Below are 21,774 nucleotides of genomic sequence, written 5' to 3' on the forward strand. Positions count from 1 at the left end.
TGGTGTGACAGAGGAGTGGTGTGACAGGGGGCTGGTGTTACAGAGAGGTGGTGTGACAGAGGAGTGGTGTGACAGGGGGATTGTGTGACAGAGGTGTGCATTGACAGGGGGTTGGTGTTGCTGATAAACCACCATATAGGTAAGGTGTATTTTTATTGCGTACACACAAAACTGGATTTTATTAGTAGAATTGGAATATATAACTAGCCCTCCATACCCCAATTCGATACTGCCCCTAACTTTTATTTTTATTTCCAATTAATTTAACCCCACATGCTGGACACGCCACCCCTCCCGGGCACACTGGGTGGGTGTGGGGGCGCAATAGCACGCATGTGCTCCGGGCACCCTGGCCACACACTACACCTCTGCCTGCCATGAGTACAGCTGTCTAGAGCATCTCAAACACTCTCGGAGGACTCTTGACGCTACCATCAACTGTTATATTTACCTTTTTGGCATTAGCTTATACCTGGAGAACACACTGTGAGGCAGCCAAAACAGCTAATAGTAGCTTCTTGCAGGCCCTAGACATAGAGATGGCAAACAGTAATATACTGAGTATTTCCCACTCAGAATCCCACTAGATGGTTCATAATTAATCTCAGTTCTAGTGAAACCAGAATGAGGGGACAGTCCTACTGTGTATAAAATGTGCCAGGTCAGGTCTGGCAGATCTGCATTTAGAGCAGGAATGATTGCTGGTCATATTGAATTTCTTAAGTATAGTTTAGAGATAAATAAATTCTATGATAAATATTGAAAAAAATAGTTCAGCATAAGTAGTCACAGGGAGATGACGGAATAAGGCATACAGGAATCACAGCAAATATTGATAATGAGTTATAGAAAGCGTCTTGGGCCATAGGTTGATGACCGAAGCAGATCCAGCATAATCATAAGCGCCCATCAAAATGGTGTATCATGTCAAACAGGAAGAAGGCAAATTGGCAGCCGATGGAGGGGCACTCAAGCCATTTTGGGATAATTTGTGGAGTGGCACATTAATGTAATCTTGCAGTTAGAGAAAGGCAATGTTGTGGTGGTCAATGACACTATATTTTTCTAATGCTTGGCAAAAGTAGCTTGCACTTCTCCAGCCCGCTAATGATGTGAATGCGTATCTCCTCCCAGAGTGTAAATGGATAGGGAGCCTGGCAGTCTTGAGAAGAGGGGTTATCCTCACTATTGTGTTCATGGAGCAAAACTAGCCAAGATATTCCCCATAGAGTGGCTTGGTCCAACACAGTATCAGTATAGACTGTGTGTTACCGACCCAATCCTGCAAGTGGTGAAGCCTGATTGTACAGGGATACATTAGGGATGTTTAGTTTTCTCCCTGTCCACCCTTGTAAGTGTATGTAAAATTTGGAGCGGGTAAAGCAGTTTTGGGAAAAGACCATTTTTAAAAGGTTTACACTGCACATATAGGAAAGATGCAGATGGCTCCAATTCCGCAATTGAGATTTAACTTTTATGATGAGTGGAGCGATGCTCAGATAACACAAGAGATTCATTTTCTCTTGGATCAGAATACCTAAATAAAGGAAAGAACATTTGGTCCAAGAAAGTTGCCTGGCCAATGTGGGTAAATCAAATTGGAATCATGTACACTTCAGTAAATTTACTGACGTTAATCAGAAACCCTGTGATGGTTCCAAAGTCTGTAAGCTTAGATAACAATGTGACCAAAGAGTTCCATGGGTTTGAAATGTATATCATACCATTGTGAGTTTTAGTTCCTTGTTACCCACTAAGATCCTTTTCATCAGCTGCCTATCTTACAAAACTCTAATCATGGGGTCCAGAACCAAGTTGAAGAGTAGACATGTGTGGCGAGTAGCACGAGTTATAACAATCCATTTTTCTAACTGATCATGGGCCAAAAAGAGGTAGGTAGCGATTTCATCAAGTTAATAAATTTCAGTCAAAAATCTAGTTGAAAAAGAACTTCACAAAGGCAAATTTAGGATACCAAATTGAATGTTGTTTCTGAGTGTCTAAATTTAGAATCAGAATGATATGCACTGAATTAAAGGAGGGGTATGGATGTTACATTTGTGTATAGTTTGAAACATTTACTGTAGTGTGGGGACACATTTAACCTGGAGGATATTATAATATTCAGCAGTAAAGCCATCTGGTTTCTGGGCCTTGTGTAATTTCAAATGAGAAAGTGCAGATGTAATTTCATGAGCTGTAATATTAGGATTAAATAGCTTCCTTTGGGACAGAGTCAGTTGGGGGATATGAGCCACATCTAAAAAGTGATCCATCAAATAGTTATCAGGTGGATTCTGTTTATAAAGGTTTGAGTAGTGGGAGTAGATGTCAATGGATATCATTAGAAGGGACAAAGAGGTAGAGGAGTGCCCTTATGATAATATTTGTTTTCAATGAAGGCAATGTGTTTCTAGAGCTAGGAATTTCCAAAAACATTCAAAGAGGCGATGAGATTCTTTGTAAGCAGCCATCCAGTCGTCACTTGATGTATATCACCCGAAGCAAGAGAACATGATGCTGCAGGGAGGTATATCGGCTCTTATTAATCTAATTCAAATTGTCCATTTAGATTATCTCATGGCCACGTATAACCACTTGTGAAGCCTCCCAGAATGTGGGATAATAATGTGATACTATTTTGAAGATATAAGATTTAATAGTATAGATTAGTCAACACAAATTTTAAAAGGTCGTTGGTACTAGCAGTCAGTGATAAAAATAGGATTTTGGTACTTATCGATAAATCCCTTTCTCTGAATCCATAGGGGACACTAGAGTATACACAATGGGGTATAGATGGTTGATGTGTGGAGCCTGGAACTTGAAATTTCTTCAAAATTGTAGCTGGCTCCTTCCCCTCTATACCCCACCCAAGCTCAGTTAATATTAACCAAGTCCGAGCGGAGATGGATAGAAGAGCAACAGAAGAGGAACCAACTAAGAAACGCTGAAGACCAAGACGGTGAACACATCGACATGAAACAGACACGCTGCAGACAAACTAGATGCAGCTGAAAAAACTAATCAGAGGAGCACTGTAACAAGGAACAGCGCCGGGAGGGCCTCCAGTGTCCCCTATGGATTTGGAGAAAGGGATATATCGGTAAGTACCAAAATCCTACTTTTTCATTCATCCACTAGTGGAGACTGGAGTATACACGATGGGGACATCCCAAAGCTGACCTCCCAGGTCGGAAGGCGATGAGAAACTTGCAGAACTTTGCAATCAACAGAAAATAGGGGTCGCCAAGACAAATGTTAGAACAGAACAAAAGCAAGAACTGTGCACCGAACAGCCACATGGCAAGCCAACAAACAGAAGCACATTGCCTTACTGCCCCTGAGAACCACACTGAAAACTCAGAGTCTCAGAGAGTGCCAACAAGACTCCGTATTAGTCTGTAAGCAATATAAGAACAAGACACAACAAAAACGTAACCACATCCAGAAGATGTAGCTGCAGCCGACCAAGAAGAACCACAAGATTGAACTATCAAAGAAGGCCATCCCAATACAAGGAGGCCAGCTTCGAGCTAAGAATAGTTTGATTGCTAGCAACAAGTATGGAAAGTGAAGGACCGGGCCGCAAGCTCTGACCTTACCGAGCAAAGGCAAGTGACAACCGCGAAACTGTTGGCCAGGACCATCTAGAGATCCACCTAAGCTAGAATCCCAGGCACATTCAAAAGAAGGAATTGGATAGGTCGAATCATAAATTACACTAGGTTGAAATGTCCTCAAATAGGAGGAGGATCCAAAGGTAACTGGACTCAATAACTTGCTGCAAAAGTCCTGTAGATCAGGAAGAAAACAACAAAGCCGGAACAACTGAACTATATTGTAACATAGCAATGACAGGAGACCTACAATGAGATGGAAAATTGCCAATGACAGCGATTCCTGGCCCAAAACACGTAGGAAAAACCGATATCAGGCTACCCTAGCTCCTCACAACTGCAGCTGCAACAGCCACACCGGTAACTAAAGAGCAGTAGTGCAAGGAATATGAATCAAACATGGAGAAAATGGTCTGGCCATCATGGAACGGTTACGGGTTGCTTGGATGAACAACCGGTAAGATAAGCACCACACTCAGTGAGTTCAAACCTGAGTCACTGACTTTGGGAAGCACTGGAGGGGCCCGAGAGCCAGAGCCACTGGACATCTGGGAAAGAACATGGACTAAGTGGTAGACACCTAGAACTCACCACCTAGGATCACATGTCCCATAAACGGATTGATGATGGTGACACCTGACATCTAGGATCACGCACCTGTCCCCAGAGGGAACCAAGAAGTGCAGTAATGAGACCATCAAAGCCAAACGATAACAAGGGCAGGTAGCAATAACATGCCCCAGGTGTGACCTGAAGAGAACTCCGAGCAGGCCAGATATTGCAGGAACCCAGAGATCCTTAATTTCCTTCATATTTGGAACACCAAACCAGAGGGTAACTAAACCTGGAATGACACAGGGCGCATTCAGTAATTCAACAAGTAAGGAACTGAACAACCCCTAAAGAAATAGATACAAAACAGAGCAACCCAGGGGCGGTGAGCCAGAAAAAAAAAAAATTCCTTCAATTTCATCGAATTAGACGAACAAGGAACAGACAGTAAAGCAGCAGCAGCCATCTAGAATCAACACTTTGTGCTCACTTTACTGAGAAGAGAGTAGAACTGTCCTGCTACATAGGTGCATTGTTTAGTCACCTTAGCACATTATTGCAGAAAAACTAAGGAATGATCATTGACAGAAAAAGCTTGTCCTCCCAGGTGGAGAATGACACCCTTGAAAGAAGATGAGGCTAAGCAAGGATACTGGAACTTGCTACCATGGCTGATACAGCCCTCATGCGCCACATGCACCCTAACAGGGAGCCCTACAGTGGAAAGCTGGCAGAATGATCCAAAACACAAAGTGTACAGCTGACAATGTGTAAAATACCAGGAAGATGATAACAGCTGAATTAGAACCATGGATGCATATGTACCATAGAGAACACCTATCTTCTAGCAGCCTTGAGGAAGAGACCACAAGTCTCGAAATGCGTTGGATATCTTCACCTGTGTCATCTCCTGGACCAGAAGAACAACAAACAAAGATCCCCGGACGATTTGGGTACAAACCAGTGGAGCCATTTGCAGGGCCACCAGGAATCCCTGCAAACCAACACCCGTTGGCTCCCCACCTCTCCTCCGGTACGACTTTACTTAAATACTTCATATTATCAAGTTTCATCTTTTTACTGAAAATTTGAATATATATTTACCCATCCTGTGGGACATTTTTATACTATCACCAATCCCAAGGAATGCTCTGGACATTCCCCTTGTCCATCCCACTCACCCATCCAGCTTCAATCCACATGCTGGTAAATCTGATTGGATCTACTCGCTTTGTCGGGGCATTTGCCCATCATTCCCAAACCCATGAATTCTTGGACCTAACCCATAATCTTTGGGATCCCCCCATTCATGATTTTGTATGTTAAATGTTTCATGTTTTCATACGTCTTCACGTGTTTTTTATTATCACGTTTTCTATTATGATGAATAAATGTCATATTTGTTTCATTTAAAACTGAATACCTCTCATATGTTCTCATATGGTTTAGAACTGATTAGCGCCTACAGTAGGTAAGACTAATTTTTTTTTTTTTTGCTATTGACTTCAGTTTTCCTACTAGAAAAACTCATTACCTACCAGGCCTGCTTACAATCAGGGAGCGCCCAGGGTCACATACACCCACACTACTATCTTCTAATGCTGCCCATCCACTATGCGATTATACCTAGCGATGGAGCGATAACGACGGTCGTTATCAATCCATCGCTTGGTAATCGCCCACAAATCGAGCAGTAAAAGGTTAAAAACGACCAGCGATGCGCGGGACCACTGGTCGTTTTTAACATCAATCACCGCCCGAACATGACGGTCAACCTGACGAACGCCGTCAGGTTGCCATGTTTGGGGATGATTGATCTGCATACACTGAACGTCTGAACATTCAGTGTTTGCAGTTCACCCTGCGGGAGACGATAGCGTCGTAATCGTGCCGTCGTCCCCCGCATCGTTAAATGGATGGGCAGCTTAAGAGATGTGAGTCTAATAATATGGATAATTATGCTCTATCCAATAATGGATACAACAACATAAGCAGATATATAACCAATACAAAAATTTTAAATCGTTAGCTAGTCTGTCCAGGTCTAACCGACCTAGGGGAATAGAAAACTAGCGGAGTAACCTGATGCAGTAGATTCTGGCCGCTAGGACAGGGCAAACAATGAAGTATAAGGAAATATCGAATGTAGGAACAGATGAGAAAAGAGGTACCTGCAGTATAGGGACAGAAGTCTGCTTTTACAGCCGTTTAGGTGCTATGTCATGTGTGCGATATTATACTGTAAGCTTGTTACCCTAGTAAAGGGATCAGTGACAAACGTGCCTGCCTAGGACTGCGGAGCAAGCTCCTTACCTGAAAGCGACCAGGAGTCCTCTGGTCCCTTGTGGATTCTACTGATCTCTCGTCAACATCGCAGACACCAGCACCCTCCTGCAGGTAGAGTACCAATAAGTTTCATAGCTGGTGTGAGACTCTACCCTCTACTGCTTGGTCCTGGAGACTGGAACTACTTATGTAAAGTTGTGCCCTGTGTGAAAAGACTAGCAGAGCTGTTAGGAGACATTAATGGTGCCACGTAAGGGCCACAGTTCATAACTCTCAGAATTACAACAGCGCAAGGACAGAGGGTCTGATTCAGACCCGTTCACTAGGCTGCATTTATACATAGCCTGCCGATGTTTGCAATGTGCGCAAGCCTATGCAACGCAGTGCGCATGCGCAAATCAGTCCAGTCGTGTCTGAGCATCTTAACACCGTTTCAAAGGCGTGCATAATTAAGACGCAGCATCATAGTACGTGTCACATGGTTGAATTACACACTGAAGCACTCGCAGTGCTTGCGGTAGGGTGTGGTCAGCCACAAGTGCTGCGTACGGGTCCGATGGTACTCGATGTTACCGATTGTTGCATACACTTCCTGGAGATGACGTGCATCACTAAGGTAAAGTGAGTGTCTTAAGACAGGCTGGTGGGCGTCTAAATACACGCCACGATCGCACACGAAGACATAGTGGGCATGTTAATGCCTTGCCGTGCGATCGCGGGATTTGCATACTTTGGCAGCGTGCGAACGCATCTAGCATGTGGGTCTGAATCGGGCCCAGAGTCTCAAGAGAGGTGATAATAACTCTCAGGCTAAATAAACTAGATTAGGGAAGGACTCAACTTCACAGCCCCATAACCTGAGAGTGCTCTATAGAAGATGTACAATTACAGATATATGTATATGTACATATATACAACAAGGTGGTCTCCCGGTCCATGTATGTGTTAAAAGAGATAGAGAGTTCAATCCTTACGGAACAAACCCAATTCGAGTATCTATCAGCCAGAGGCATGAGGTTACGGTATTTGTATGAGGATGTCTCTCTCATAAGTAGGGAGAGATAGTGCTAAGCAGAGCTACCCTACAGCAACAGTTTTGCCCAGGCAAACCTGAACTCACAACCACAGCATTGCATAACCTAGTTGTCTTATAATGCTGCATACTAACATGGGTTTCCTGCCTCCGTTCCAGAAAGAGAGCATATCAGATATTAACTGATAATAACAGATATTACACTTGATCTTAGCCAAAAGGTTGAAAATTGATTTATGAGGCAGAATTTCTGCCATTACAATCTGTTTTTTTAAGGAGGAAACTGGAGAACCCGGGGGAAACCCACTCAAGCACAGGGAGAATATACAAACTCCATACATTTTGGGGCGAGGTGGGAAGAACCCACGACCTCAGTGCTATGAGGCAGTAATGCTATCCATTACACCGTCTGTGCTGCCCTACTGAACATTAAGTGTGCCCCTGGAGCACACATATATGCTTATATATACACACACACACATATATAAAAAAAATATATAAATATATATATATATATACAGTCAGGTGCATAAATATTGGGACATTGACAGAATTTTAATATTTTGGGCTCTATTCTCCACCACAATGGCTTTGAAATTAAACAAACAAGATGTGCTTTAACTGCAGATTTTCAGATTTAATTTGAGGGTAATTACATCCAAATCAGTTGAACGGTGTAGGAATTACAATGGTTTCTATATGTGCTCCCACTTTTTAAGGGGCCAAAAGTAATGGGACAAACTAAACAATCCTAAATCTAACTTTCACTTTTTAATACTTTGTTGCAAATCCTTTGCAGGCAATTACAGCCTGAAGTCTGGAATGAATAGACATCACCAGACGCTGGGTTTCATCCCTGGTGATGCTCTGCCAGGTCTCTACTGCAAATGTCTTCAGTTCCTGCTTGTTCTTGGCGCATTTTCCCTTCAGTTTTGTCTTCATCAAGTGAAATGCATGCTCAATCGGATTCAGGTCAGGGGATTGACTTGGCCATTGAATAACATTCCACTTTTTAGCCTTAAAAAACTCTTTGGTTGCTTTTGCAGTATGCTTCGGGTCATTGTCCATCTGCACTGTGAAGCACCGTCCAATTAGTTCTGAAGCATTTGACTGAATATGAGCATATAATATTGCCCGAAACACTTCAGAATTAATTCTGCTGCTTTTATCAGCAGTCACATCATCAGTAAATACAAGGGAACCAGTTCCATTGGCAGCCATACATGCCCACGCCATGACACTACCACCACCATGCTTCACTGATGAGGTGGTATGTTTTGGGTCATGAGCAGTTCCATTCCTTCTCCATACTCTTCTCTTTCCATCACTCTGGTACAAGTTGATCTTTGTCTCATCTGTCCATAGGATGTTGTTCCAGAACTGTAAGGGCTTTTTTAGATGTTGTTTGGCAAACTCTAATCTAGTCTTCCTGTTTTTGTGGCTCACCAATGGTTTACATCTTGTGGTGAACCCTCTATATTCACTCTTGTGAAGTCTTCTCTTGATTGTTGACTTTGACACTTATACACCTACCTCCTGGAGAGTGTTCTTGATTTGGCCAACTGTTGTGAAGGGGTTTTTCTTCACCAGGGAAATAATTCTTCTGTCATCCACCACAGTTGTTTTCCGCGGTCTTCCGGGGCTTTTGGTGTTGCTGAGCTCTCCGGTGCGATCTTTCTTTTTAAGAATGTTCCAAATAGTTGATTTGGCCACACCTAATGTTTTTGCTATCTCTCTGATGGGTTTGTTTTGATTTTTCAGCATAAGGATGGCTTGCTTCACTGATAGTGACAGCTCTTTGGATCTCATATTGAGAGTCGACAGCAACTGATTCCAAATGCAAATGTCACACCTAGAATCAACTCCAGACCTTTTACCTGCTTAATTGATAATGAAATAACGAGGGAATAGCCCACACCTGTCCATGAAATAGCTTTTGAGTTGATAGTCCCATTACTTTTGGCCCCTTAAAAAGTGGGAGGCACATATAGAAACCGTTGTAATTCCTATACCGTTCACCTGATTTGGATGTAATTACCCTCAAATTAATCTGAAAGTCTGCAGTTAAAGCACATCTTGTTTGTTTCATTTCAAAGCCATTGTGGTGGTGAATAGAGGCCAAAATATGAAAATTCTGTCAATGTCCCAATATTTATGCACCTGACTGTATGTATATATATATATATATATATATATATATATATATATTTATGTACGTATAGTTAATTCAAGCGCCTGGTGTGTTGCATAAAAATAACTAGTTAAGTGAGACAAAAAAAAATGTGCAAATAAGTGCAGATATATAAAGCATACAGTAAGTGTTTAATTACACAAGTGACGTTAATAAACAATTTATTTAGACATATAACAAACATGTAGTAAATAGCTCAAAAGACCTGCACACAGCTTTAGCAGCAATAAGTCAATCTCTAAATTGTGAAAATAATGCTAAAAGGTGCTGTGTGCTGTGCAAAATATACCTACAATATCTGATTACTTCATATAGTTTTCAAACATTTAATATCTCAATAAAAGATATAAAGTATATATATATATATATATATATATATATATATATATATATATATATGCTATTTCTTAAACACCCATAATTCAGACACAAAAACACAGAGAAAATAGTATTTTTTAAAATGATATATAAGAATCTTTTTAAAAACAATGCTTATCTGATTCTGTGATAAAATAGTTCAGAGTTCATCAGGCAAGAAAAGGCAGCTCCCCAACGTGTTTCGTCCTTCTGGGACTTTATCAACCCCCCTTGTATTCTTTAATTTCCTAGTTCAAAGAAGATCATGGAACAAAGACATGCGGCATAAATCACCCCCCCCCCCCCCTCGAAAGGAGTACCTATACTGTTTTTAAGTCTTATAGCTAACAAACCTACTGCAAGAATTCCTCTTCGATAACCGAACCGGGACTGAAGTGAAGACCCATATAGTGTAGGCAATGTCTGTCGCTGCTGTAGGTGTTAGACTAAGGGCTACTGCCACCTATGCGCCAGTTCTGTCTCCCATGTTGTTCAGAGGAAACGCGAACGCAGTCCACAACCTCCACAAACTAGATGTGCGCTAACTGTGCTATAGGCAATGAGGCTGCGCACAGTTACTCAGTGACACTTGTACTGCAGAGAATATTACACTATGCTAGCATCTCTCTGCAGCACAGGCATGTAGGATTTTTTTTTTTTTTTTACATAAGGAACCCGCCTGAAAAGTAATGAAGACTCCCAGCGCAGCCTCAGAGCAAGGCAACCCAGTGTAGGGAGCTGCCACTAAGTCCCGCCCTTCAGCATTCCTGCCGCTATTTGAATAGCCCCAGATAATAATGGGTTAATAATGTATGGGCAGCAGGAAAGAGGAAAACCCGGCGTTAGTACGTTATCCAGCCAGTCTCCTAATACATGTACAATGTCCTTGCCAGCCGCTAGCTTCTGCCTTTGGAGCTGAGCTCCATTATGACTGTGTATAAACTAACAGTCAGCAGCCTGCATTAGGAGCGGAGTCCGGGCAGGAGAGCAGCACAGCATGTGCAGCCTATGTGTTCCTCAGTGAGCTCTGCAGACAGTGTTTCTGCTTCCACATGGCTCAGTGTCAGCCGGGAGACCCTGAGCAGCCATTCAGCAGCGCTCAGAGGGCCAGATTCAGGTTGGTTCACCAAGCTGCATTCGCACGCACCCTGCTCACTGTGAAAATATGCTAATGAATGCAATCGCACGGCAACCGCAGCACTATACCAAGACACCCACCACTGTATAAAGCCGCCCACTTTCCATGACATGATTCTGCAAGTCAGTAAAAACATCAGTACCATCGAAACCATCCGCACAGTTGCGGTTGACCTGATGTTACCGCAGAAACTGCTAAACTTCCTGTCGCCATCTAGACTTCTGCCAGTGTATGCTTTAGCAGGGGCTTAATTATGCACGCCCCTGTAACGGCGCTTAAACATCCAGTCGCGCCTGCGTTTCTCTGAAACACCGCCCTCAGACGGACACTTTCTGTCAATCACTGTGTGAAGACTCTGCGTGCACACTATCGCCTCCCAATCGCTGTGGTCGGTTATACGCATGCTCAGAATGCAAACATCGGGTGGCTGCGTGTGAACGCAGCCTTGTGAACCAACCTGAATCAGGCCCAGAGTACGGGGAGCTGCATAACTTGAAATTCCCTTTTTCTGGAATCTGCAACTTATAGTACCCACTTGCTACTCAAGGAGGATTGGGAATACTCACCACTGCGTAGCCAGCCAATGCACGGTGGGCAAGTGGGGACCTGGACACAAGCCACAGGCAACTGTGGTGGGTCTACCCAGAGTCTGATGACACTGTGGTAAATCTAACCCCCCCTCCCCGCACCCTAAACCTAACCCTCCCGGGGGGTGCCTAACCTTAACCTCCCCCGGTGGTGCCTGGCCTTATCCCCCCCTTCCCCTAGCCTAACCCTAACCTTGCCTGGGGGGGTGCCTAATCCTAAGTCCCCCTGGGGGTCCCTAAACCTAACCCCCCCATCCCCGGGCTAAGTGTTATACTTACCTGGCACATGACGATCGGGATGGCGGGGGTCGGTCTTCCAGCATCGGGATTGAAGATAGACGCCTATCTTAAGTCCCATGTCAGGCTGGTAGTGTCGGGCATTGCGTCCGCCGGTCTATTAACTACATCCCGTGTATACTCCAGTGTCCCCTAGTGGATGAAGGAGAAAGTATATTATTTTAAAAGTAAACTAACAAAATCTTTGAAACTCTTTAATGCAAAAATTCAAATTTGAAAGCACAGGTCTTAAATATATAATTCACAGTTTTGTTTGCCCTGAACACTAAGACAACACTGGAAACTGAGGCCAAAGAGGGCATAGGCTCACCTAAATTGGACAGGTGAAGACTGAAATAAAATTACCTGGTTTGATGAATCTTGGTTTCTGCTGTGATGTGCAGATGGTAGGATCAAAAATTGGCATAAATAACATGTATCCATCCTGTGTGCAAAATGTAAAGACAAGAGGTGCAAGATGGAATTGTCCCTCCCACCCACTCTTATCTGAGGCACTGTTTAACAAACGAAGCACTTTAGCGACTAGGACTGACACTTTCGTGGCTGAACTCCTTGGTTTGTATGGGCCCCGACAAAACATTTTTTGGAAGGACTACCTTCAATTATTAATGAGGAGGTTGATGATGAGGGTGTTGGTGGTGTAGATTGCATATGCTGGTCCAAACTGCTGGTAGCTGATACTGGACTGCTTGTTATTAATTTACAAATTATTATGATTTTGTTAAACAAATTGCATGAACTCGCTGCAAATGACGTAACAGGGAGGAGGTGTCTAGATGGTTAACGTCCCTTCCTCTGCTAACTTTGGCTTTACAAATGGAACAGATGCCTTCACAACTGTTGTCAGAATTTAGATTAAAATAATTCCACAAGACGTGGCTTTTCTGACTTTCTTTTTATCATGAGCAAGAACTGCTGCCACTAGTGGATTATTTACGCAAACAACATCCTCATCATCAACATCCTCATTAGCGTCAGACAGGACACAAATTTCCCCCTTATCCTCCTTTTGCACTTCCTCCACACTATCATCCTCATTTTATATTATTTCACCATCTAATACTAGCACAGCCATCATGGCGCCAGTGATCCACTGTGAAACTGGGTGACAGATGTTATACTTACTTCCTCTATCAAAGACTGTTTAATAGTCGATTGTTTTTTAAAATTACTACTAATAGTAGTCTTCTTGGTCCCTTTCTGTGATGAAGATACACCCCCAGCAGGAGCAACAGGCGTAGCATTCAAGGATCCTTCTGAGGAATCACGGAAAGGATAGGAGTCAGTGATGCTTATGAAATTGGATGCAGGACTACTTCCGATCACGAATGAGGATGTTGACGATCATGCAGGTGTTGGTGGTGGAGATTGCATGCGCTTGGATCCAGATAGAAGGGAGCAGCTAGGTGACACTGAACTGATTGTTGTTCGTTTTTTTTGTCCCTAAAGTTTCAGAATTTGAAATACCCTTTCCAACGTGATGAATTTGCTGCAAGTGACGTAACAGGGAGGAGGTTCCTAGATGGTTAAGGTCCTTACCTCTAATTACTGTTACATGGCAAAGGTTGTCTGGATTTGGGTGGAAATAATTTCACACATAAGAAGTGGATTTTTTGGTCCTTTGCCCAGGCATGGCAACAATGGGATTTTTCCCACCATGGGCAACAACTGTTGCCTGATTACAGTTTTTACACAAACATCCTCACCATCAACATGCTCATCATCATCAACATCCTCATCATCCTTGTTGTTATCGCCAACTACGTAAATATCCTCCTCATCCTCCTGGTGCAATTCCACAGAAGCATCCTCGATTTCTACGTCAGCATGTTGACTTGTGCTGCTCATCCCCACATTTGCAGAGGGCACACAAATGGTGGAAGGAGGATCCTCTTCAAGTAAAGTATTAGAAAGGTCAGGCTCACACATGGCAACCGCGGACACACTTGGACTCTCCTCGTGGATCTGTAACTTATTGGAGACAATTTAAATTTTTTTTGTACCTCTCCTACAAGCAGAAGGGTTTAAATCATTACAACTAAAACCACCAGTCATAAATAAAGGCCAAGGCCTTATCCTTCAAATTGAAAACAGAACTGAGGTCTTGACAGAAAAACTGAAGATCTCAAGGGCCTGATTCAGAGCCGCTCGTAAGCGGCCGCTCGTTCGCTCCGAGCGATGTTTGCACATCTGCGCATGCGTATGGGTCGTAATGCGCATGCGCCAACCAGTTAGTGCGGTCGGAAATCATGTGTTCGCAAAATAGAGAGTGCCTGCTAATTTGAGTGACAGGATGAGGCATTTGTGGGTGGTAACAGGGGAAGGTGCTTGAAAACGGGGAGTGGAGATCCGAACGCAGGCGTCCCAAACGGTCAAAACGGGCGTTTAAAGGGTGTGCATAATTAACAAAGCAGCATCATCGGCCACGTCACTTGGTTGTTTCTTAGCCTGAACTGTTCGCATGATTACGGTAGGAAAATCCAACCACAAGCAGTGCGAGTTCAGACGCCTTTCGATGTACTCGATTAATCTAATAAATAGCGGAGATGACATATGATGCGAGCGGCCAGGGGGCGTCTTTACAAAATAGCGAGCACATGTTTCATTTGCTCGCTCAGACATAGAGGCGTCAACAGACCGCAAAGAGCGAGCGCTCAATTTAAATAGCCGGCCCCTTTTTCTGAACGAGCGAGCGCAAATAGCGTCCGGCTCTGAATCAGGCCCTCAGTTCCTACCCGGCACTCCTTAAATCACAAATATATTATTGCAAAAAAGCAAAAATTGGAGGTGTGGTAATGTAAATTGCAATGGTGAATTCAAACTACAATAAATCTCCTATACTACTAACAGCGCTGCATACCTTAATGTCAGTTGCTATTCTGACACACAGCAAGAACTACAAAAGCGAAGATAGGTTGCGCTGCTGCTGCTAGATAATAAAAATGCTTAATTGATCCACATAACAAACTTCTCTGAATCACAAAACATTTATTACACATAATAAAATTTACATATTAATAGATATAATATCTCTATAGAGAATAAATTTCAACAAAATTATTGCAAGTACTGTGACAGCTTTATATAACTAAAATGTATCAATATTTAGATACAGTTGGATTTGATTGCTCACCGTTCAATGTATCAACTATGTTAAGTATCCAATAAGTTCATCTAAAGAACAGCATATAGGCTGAAGCTTACAATAATAATAGCTCCTTGTATTTGAATAAAAACTTGTAAAGATGTGCCACCCTAGATCCACCAAGGCGACTCTTCCCACAGTGAAATGCACAATGTCAATCCCGCTTCAGTAGGATATCCAGCTACACACGTGAATCTGTGTCTGGCTGGGATCTGTGGTGCGCTAGTACTGTTTTTGTAAATGGATATGTAGCACTTGGTGTAATAGACAGAATCACTGGGATGGTGTCCACACAGTGACAACTTGTTTGGCAACGGTCACCTCTAGATAGCGAGTTAGAGTGGCGGCTGTGAGCAGGGCACGTACCTGACCGACACCGTAGTCTGGCAGCAGTCTCGTGTCCTCACTGATGATGCGGGTGATACCGCTTGCTCTCGCGGCCAGAGTATCAGCTGATTAAGCTTGTGTGATGGCAAGACGGGGTAACGGCTGTGAGCAGGGCACGCACCTGACCGTTGTTGCGATCTGGTAATGGTCTTGTGGTCCCGCTGGTGGTGTACTTTTGCTGCTCTCTCTCACATCCTGATTAGGTGGTAATAATAAAAGTCAAATTCCAGATATTAATAGCACTTGGTCATTGTAGATAAAACTCCTTCAACGCGTTTCGCTCCTCTCTGGAAGCTTTTTCAAGATCTTGTCTTGCCTTATCCTTTCCTTGCCACTTCGTGTAGCAAATGGCATATTGCCATTTTCTTGTTTTTCTAAAGCTGACTTAGCTTTAGATTTTTATTCTTTAACAGGGTAAAAGTTGATTTTACATGGCCTGACGTAAGCCCTGGGGCATCGGCCTTCATAGAGGACATTGACGGCCTTGCATTGTCATCATGACTGATGCCGGCAGCTACAAGACTGGTATGTGGATCCTGATCTCCTGTCATGTGACTGTCCTCCATACTCACTGCGGTCTTACAGCAGTGTCACCAAGCAATTATAGCGCAGCTAAGTTGCAGCTAATGCACACAACCACACAAAAAAAATAATATTCGGAGAACTGGAGAAGAGCACCCCTGAACAAGGCCCCTTGATAAATGACACATGCAGCACACCAGCACAGCTATGCTGCTGAAATGTGTGGCTAACGCACACACACACAGAAAAAGTTTTTTATATTTTTTGCACTTGGGGGGAGAGCACCCCTGAACGAGGCACCAGCCCCTTGATAAACAGCACAGGCAGCACTCCTGTGCAGCTACGTTACTGATAAGTGTGGCTAACGCGCACACATACAGAAAAAAACTGTTTTTTTGCACTGGGGGGGGGCACCCCTGAACGAGGCAGCAGCCCCTTGATAAACGACATAGGCAGCACTCCTGTGCAGCTACATTGCTGATAAGTGTGGCTAACATGCACTGACACAGAAATTTTTTTTTCATTATTTTTTTTAACACTGCGGGGGGGAGAGCACCCCTGAACGAGGTAGCAGCCCCTTGATAAACCACACAGGCAGCACCCCTGCACAGCTACGTTGCTAATAAGTGTGGGCAACGCGCGCACACACACTGGGGGTGAAGAGCACCCCTGATCGACAGAGCACCCCCTGGACAACACAGGAGCACCCCTTATGGACTGCAGGGGGGTCCATATATCAAAGTTGCAGAATAACATGGGATTTGTGTATACAGGGAGTCTTAATCCAGTAATCCCATAAATTTATTCCAGAAACTTTTTTTCCTACATTGCCAAAAACAGTGATGAAAGTTTGCTCCATCTTGTTTGCACTTTTGACAACAACCTGTTTCTGATGTGTAATAATCAGTGTATGAAACATCCCAAGCTGCGGAGGTAGGGGTTCACGTGTCAGTTTGTGTTGATGTCATTAAATCAGGATCAAAATATTTGATTTTATAGCCATTAGTTTTTGGAAATGGTGGAAAAAGTTCCAGAGTATTGGACGGAGGGAGACAGTGGTCCGCTGTGGTAAAAAATTGGGCACAATGATGGAACTGTAGGTACATGCAGAAGTTAGAGCGATGTATATTATATATTTCTTTTAAATGCTGAAAGGAATACAGAATGCCACCAGGATCAAAGACATATTTTATTTTAACTATCTCTGTTTCTTTCCATCTCAGATATGTATTGTCGTGTTTCGCCAAATTGTTACATATTTCGCAGAATTATGAGGTCAAGCATTATGTTAATGGCTAACTATGAGTGATCGGTATCATTAACAATAATAGTGTCAAATATTGTGGGATGAGGCTTGGATCTTGGGGTTTGTAATAGGCAGTGGCGTAACTAGGGCAGGGCGAGCGGGGTACATGCCCTGGGCGCCGTGGGACCGGCGGCTCGGGGGGGCGCCGCCGACCACGGTCCGGCCCGCCCTAGTTAGCCACCAGTGTAGCGCCGACCGCAGTGAGTGCGGTCAGCGCTACACATTTACACAGGACCGGTGCTAGGCTTCCAGCGCCGGTCCTGTGCTGCACACCTGAGCCCGTTCCCTCCCCCTGAGCGCTTGCCCAATAGCGCCAGGAGGCGGGCTCAGGCTGTGCATAACACACGCATCACCGCCAGCGCTGGCAGCGATGCGTGTGTTAAACAGCAGCCAATGAGAGACTCTCATCAGATAGACTCTCATTGACTGCTGCAGCACCCACTGCAAGAGCCAGACTTCCGTCAGGCTCCTGCAGTGGGTAATGGGACAGACGTCATGACATCATGACGTCTCTCCCATAATGCTGAGCGCGCCAGCCCGGGAGGACTGGCGGGCAGCGGCGGAAGCGGTGTCGCGGACCGGAGCTGCAGCGTGGATTCAGGTAAGTATATTTTTATTTTAAAAACCTGCATACACTACTGGGGGCACAACGGGGGAGGGGGGTGGCTACTACTGGGGGGACCTCTACTGTGGGTGGGGGCACAACGGGGGGGTGGCTACTACTGGGGCTACTGGGGGCACCATTATTGGGAGGACCTCTACTGGGGGGGGCTATTACTGGGGGCACTTAATCGGGAGGGGGAACCTCAACTGTGGACCACTACTTAGGGGGGACTACTACTGGGGGCATTATAAAAGGGGCCTACTACTAGGGGCACTGCACTGGGGGGACCACAACTGGGGGCAATAATAGGAAGGACCACTACAGGGGGCACTGGATAGGGGGGATCACTACTGGGGGTCTGCATCAGGGGGACCACTACTGGGGACACTGCATGGGAGGGGGGGTACTACTGCTGGGGGCACTATATAAGGGGCTTACAGCTAGGGGCACTGCACTGGGGGGACCACTACAGGGGGCACTAGATAGGGGGGATCACTACTGGGTGCCTGCATAAGGGGGACCACTACTGGGAAAACTGCATGGGGGGGACTACTGCTGGGAGCACTATATAAAGGGCACTGTATAGGGGGGGACTACTACTGGGGGCACTATATAAAGGGCACTGCATAAGGGGATACCACTACTGGGCGCACTGCATTGTGGGGACTGCTACTGGGGGCACTGCATAAGGGGGAACACTACATAGGGCACTGCATTTGGGGGGACCACTACTGGGGGCACTGAGTAAGGGAACTAATTGGGGGCTGTATAAGGGGGACCACTACTGGGGATACTGTATAAGGGGCACTACTATGGGCCTGCATAAGAGGGACCACAACTGCATACTGGGGGTATTGTATAAGGGGTACTACTGGGGTTAAGGTGCATATGGAAAGGAATGTTCAGCGTGAAAATAAAGGGGTGTGTCATGTTTACACGCCCCATTTTTAAGTGACCACGCCCATTTTTTCACAGCGCGCGCACATATCGGGTGATGAGGGGGGGGGTTCCCTGTTCAAATTTGCCCTGGGCTCCAAATACCCTAGTTACGCCACTGGTAATAGGGTACCAAGGGAGTATGGGTAGAACAGTTCACATTCCAATTCCAGCTTGTTAAACATAGGATTGTCCAAAAACCAACCTTTCCCTTTGTAAACAGTCTTGTTTCATGAACCTCATCTCCTACCAGTCCTCAAACCCCCGGCGTCTCTTCGCCACCTTCAACTCCCTCCTCTGCCAACCCCCTCCTCGCTCTCTGCCCTTTACTTTGCCACCTACTTTACATCTAAAATTGACTCTATACTTCAGGACATCATATCCCACCAGACCCTCAGCACTCCACCCCCTACTTTACTGGACCCCCCTCCCCGTCCATCTTACCAACTTTTTTCATCTTTCCTCCCTGTATCTGGAGAGGAAGTAATGGCCCTCATCTGGTCCTTCTTCCCCCCTTGATTCTATCCCTTCCCATCTCCTCCGCTATCTCTCTCCTTCTGCCTGTTCCCTTCTTGCCCACCACCTCAATCATTAACATTACAAAATAGTAGTGTAAGTCGATGTTTTGGTGTATATAGACACTGTCCCCATGACAATAATGTAGCAAAATAAAAAGCCTGCAGCCACAAATAGGTGCTACTTACCCTGGTCTAAATAGAGAAGATATTGACCCAGTGAGTGGCCGCAGGGACCACGAGGCGCAGACAGCACCTCGTGGTCTCAGCAGGGGGGGGGGGTCAAAAGATTACGTTACACAGTCTCCCAGCAATACCAGTTGCAGCAGCCGTGCTGTCGCCTGGCAACCATTGACGGTGGTCCAAGGCCAATGACTAAACAATGTTTTGTGATCAATGTTAAAGTCATTGGTGCTTCCAATGTTTTCTTTCAATCTGCCATCCCTACTGGCAAGGAGAATCCTTATATACCCCTGGGAGAGCAGGGATTGGCTGCAGGTGTCAGGTGACAGCAAAATGATCTCCTGTTGGTGGATGGACAGGCACCTGACACAGACTGTCATGGCTGCGCCCAGCAGTCAGCTCTGGAGGAGATTCTGCACATGGAAGCCAGTGGGTAGGTCAAAAGCTGCAGGGAGGAGAAGTGAATCACAGGAGGTCTGTCAGAACAGGAGCATGGAACGGGGTACCAGATAAGTGACCCAGTGGCTGCAGCAACAGAGATGTTTGCAACATCCCCTTTTACAAGTAATAGAGGCAACAGAATATGACAACCCTAGGGCATGTTTTCAGGTTATCCCTAGTAGGGCCGAAATGATGAGTGTGTTCGATCACAATGACGCCGACTTTGGTCGGGAGTTGTGTAAGTGAGGGCAGTGCCACAGAAATTAATTGAATAAGAGCAGCAGACTTAACAGACTCCGGCAGTCCTAATGGACATGTTATTTCTATGGAGCAATTTTCAAGATCATACACTCAGAGCCTGATTCAGAGACGGACGCTTTGAAAGAGCGCTCGCTCTGAATCAGGGCGTTTGTTTTTTTGGAGCGGCCTACTGGCCGCTCGCATAGCTGTTAGTGACCACCCACAGCTATAGCGAGCGCCCAGGTTGATGGTCGCGATGGTCAAGACCATCGCGACCATCAGGCTTGCGACGAGACCCTTGTGGTAGGGTCTCGTGGCCGCAAGCCCCAGAGAGCTTCTGGTTCTAACAGACGGAAGCTCTCCCACTGGCATCACTGGTAATGTCAGTGGGGCCGCCCACAAACGGCAGGCGTTCACTTGGGAACGCCTCCGTTTGTGAAGCCACCCCCAGGCCACGCCTACCAAACGGGGCGAGCTGTCAATCACCATCGACAGCTAGCCCCCTTTGGTGCGAGACCCGGAGCAACGGAGCACCCGTCGCTAGCCAGGTCTCACGCATGCGTACGACGGAGCCGGCTCCGTCGTGCGCATGCCCAGTGGGCAAACATCGACCCGGTTGCGAGCACTCAGCGCTTGCGACCGGGTCTGAATCAGGTCCTCAGTTCCATATCTGTTGATAGTATTTGGAGTGGTGCTCTGCTTGCTGTTTGAGAAGAGCAATGTCATGGTATGCTTCACCCAGCCTTCAATCATTTTTTGTGCACTTGATGGATGTGTGATCCAGTTGTTCTTTTAATTTCTGAATATTGGCAGCAAATTGATCAGCTTGCAGTGCTAGCAATGGTTCCATCATCTCCTTTTTAACAACTTCTGCATATGAAACTGGTTGTGCCAGTTGGGAGTCTGCCTCACTCACAAGGGGGGGGGGGGGCTTAGGTTTAGGGTGCGGGGTGTTTAGGCACTAGGGGTGGAGGTTAGGTTTAGGCACTGGGGAGTGAGGGTTAGGATACTGACCGACGAAAGTGTCTGTATTCTAACCCTGTCTGGATGCCGTTGGAATAACGAGCGCAGGCATCCCGTACCCATCCCATTCTGCACATCTCGGGGCGGCACGGTTGCACAGGATGCGACCTAGTCAGCTGAAGCACAGCTGGCTGTCGTTGCGTCCCATGTGACCACGCCAGATAAGTGGTTAAGACAGCAAACACTCCCAACTGGTTTACCTATTCAGCTTTCTATATTCAGATTGGTTGGACTTGTTTTAGTGTTTTCCATGTAAAAAGGGTGTGCTTATTCTGCAATCCAATTTCAATTTCAGTCTTGCCAACAGTGCCCACCAGCTGGCAGCATGAGAAAAACAAATTCTTGTAAAGTTTACAACCTAAAATTTTTCCTGGAATATTTTCCGAGAGCACTACATCTAGTCTTACAGGA

General features: G+C 45.2%; 1 pseudogene; it reads right to left on the reverse strand.

Moving 5' to 3' along the window:
- Positions 1-7,517: 7,517 nt before the first annotated feature.
- Positions 7,518-7,725, reverse strand: LOC148540471 (U2 spliceosomal RNA; annotated as a pseudogene).
- Positions 7,726-21,774: the final 14,049 nt, after the last annotated feature.

This window comes from Taudactylus pleione, unplaced genomic scaffold (assembly GCF_031769625.1).
Source record: "Taudactylus pleione unplaced genomic scaffold, aTauple2 ptg000019l, whole genome shotgun sequence".
In the NCBI taxonomy this organism is placed as follows: Eukaryota; Metazoa; Chordata; class Amphibia; order Anura; family Myobatrachidae; genus Taudactylus; species Taudactylus pleione.